The following is a 2,961-nucleotide window of genomic DNA, read 5'->3' on the forward strand; positions in this document are numbered from 1 at the left end:
CCCCCCCCCCCCCCCCAGCGCCATCTACACAAGGGGAAAGAGACATATAAGGACAACCTTTACCCAAGGGAGCTCAGTATCAGAGTTCTCAGTCCTGATGATGCAAACTGCAACGTTTGTGAAACGTCGACACATCGCTGATTCAAGACACGACTCCATTCCGGAAGCTGTACCTATAGATTGTATCAATGGCCGTGAAAACCTCAAATCTAGTATAAACAGAGTCTGCTCTGCAGGTAACATTGACATATGCATTATACGTTTCCACAGGGGAGGTACTCCAACTCATATAGCTTCCATAGCTCTCCAAACCAGTCCACTTCAACCAACAGTCCTAACTACTGGCCTAAAATTCTTACATCCTTAGACAACCTGGGAAATATTCTGGTTTGTGGGAACTTTAACGGCAAACACTCACTATGGAGTGGCAACTCAACTCGGATCTTGCAGGCTGCCGGATTTGTGATGCCTTCGAGAACACCGGGCTTGTGGTGCTGAACGATGGTTCCTATACTTGGTCTTCCTGCGACGGCAATTCTCAAAGCGCTATCAATATCTCCATGGCTTCCCCGCAACTTGCAAATACTTCGGCGTGGCAAGTAGATCAATATAAATATGGAACACTTCCCTATCATTATGAATTTTGATTTAGAATTTCCGGAAAAATTTTTAACTAGACCGCATTATATAATCTCCAAAATAGATATGGGATATTTTTAAAAAGGAAGTTTAACGCAACATTAATAATCTTCCTAAGGACATATATCCTGTTAAGAACTTGCAAAATCCCACATATTGCTATCAGACACTTACTAACATTTTAGATGCTGCTTTTCACTCCTCAGGGGCAAAAGTTAATAGGCATCAACACGCCTTACAAAGACCTCCCGTACATTGATGGGACGATGAGTGCTCAACCCTGATCGCCACCAAGCGCGAACAATATAAAAAATTTAAGGAAAATCTTAGCATAGAAAATATAAATATTTACTTAAATGTATGTCGTATTGTTAAGAATAATTTAAGGAAAATAAGAAACCGCAAATTCAAAGAATTTTGCACTTCTCTGAATGCTTTTAGTGATACATCAAAAACATGGAAGATAATCAAATCCTTCCAAAAAAAAAAAAAAAAACGCTCTGTGATACAAATGAATGCAAATTTCTCTGAAGATTGCGCCCAGAGGGACTATTTCAATGTAAAACTAACACATTCATATAGTCCCTCCCGACAGGCCTTCCACCCTATATCTCTCTCGTTTATAAATTGCGTAGGTCCTATAGAAGACTCTCCTCACAATTCCATCATTGCAAAAAATTCGTTGCCCTATCTTAATGACCACATATCTTAGGAAGAATTCAAAACGGCCGTAAAATTGACCTCGCGGAAAAATCAGCTCCAGGATATGTTTATGTACAAGTACAAAAATATCATATTAAAAACCTTACGCTGCTTTGCTCATTGTATGTTAACTTTTCAACTTTTTTCTCAAAAAATGCCAGTATCCTCAAGGCTGGAAAAAATTCCATATGATACTCTTACTGAAACCAAATAGTAATGGCCTAAAACTTATTTCCTTAGCTTCAAATTTTCTCAAACTTTTTGAAAAAAATCATAAATGTAAGACTGGAATGGTGGCTAAAGCACAATTGTTTACTTCCAAGCTTTCAGTATGGATTCAGACGAAGAAAATCTAGTGTTAATAATGTTTTTGATTTTAAAACTTTCATAGAAGCTTCCTTCCAGCAAAACCTCAAAGTAGGAGTATTGTTTATTGATGTAAAAGGAGCTTTTGACAACGTCAATCCTATCAAACTTTTATACATATTAAGACTGTTTAAGAATCCCGAAAGAAATCCGAAAATTCATACACTTCTTACTTATCAATAGAATCATAACAAGTTTTTCGCAAGGTTTATGCCTGGGCACTAGGAAAACGTCTATGGGAGTACCTCAGGGCTCAGTTCTGAGCCTCTTACTCTTTAATATATAAGGTCTAGTAAAAAGAAATCCATTATTTTTGCATAAAGTTGAAGGCTTTATTTAGCATAGTTAGAATGATCCGATTTAGGTCAAATATGCACTGTTTTGTTCGATAACTTGTTGCCATTTTGAAGGTAATTCCATTATGCCTCTCTCATAGAAACCCTTGTCCCTATTGGCAAAAAACTGGGACAGTCGATTTTCACAAGCTTCTCTTGAGGCGAGTTTTTCACCAGCAAAATCATTTGCCATAGACAGAAACAGGTAGTAATCACTTGGTGCCAGGTCCGAACTATAAGGTGTATGCATTAGAACCTCCCAACCAAGCTCCCGGAGCTTCTGGCGAGTCACTATCGATGTGTGTGGCCTGGCGTTGTCCTGATGGAACACAATTCCTCTCCTATTGGCCAAAGCTGACCGCTCCTGGGCGATTGATTCTTTCAGACGGTCCAATTGTTGACAGTACAGGTCCGAATTAAGAGTTTGGCCGTAGGAGAGCAGCTCATAATGGATGATTTCCTGCCAATCCCACCAAACACACAGCAAAGCCTTCCTGACCGTCAATCCTGGCTTGGCCACCGTTTGCGCCGGCTCACCGCGTTTCGACCACGACCGTTTTCGCTTGACGTTGTCGTAAGTGACCCACTTTTCATCACCAGTCACCATCCGTTGCAGAAATGAGTCGATTTTGTTGCAATTCAGCAGCTATTTGCAGATGGAAATTCGGTCCATGAGGTTTTTTTACGTTAACTCGTGTGGCAACTATACATCGAGCTTCATTTTGTATCCAGCCTTATTCAAGTGGTTCCAAACGATTTTTTGTGCAATGTTTAGCTCCTGGGCAATCGAAACAGTGCTTACATGACGGTCGGACTCGACGATTTCCATTATTTTATCGACATTTTCGATAATTGGCCTTCCAGAGCGTGGTGCATCTTTGACATCAAAATTACCGGAACGGAATCGACGAAACCAAAA

Source organism: Odontomachus brunneus, unplaced genomic scaffold (genome assembly GCF_010583005.1).
Source record: "Odontomachus brunneus isolate Ranch 3 - 2012 unplaced genomic scaffold, Obru_v1 Obru_scaffold_048, whole genome shotgun sequence".
Taxonomy (NCBI): domain Eukaryota; kingdom Metazoa; phylum Arthropoda; class Insecta; order Hymenoptera; family Formicidae; genus Odontomachus; species Odontomachus brunneus.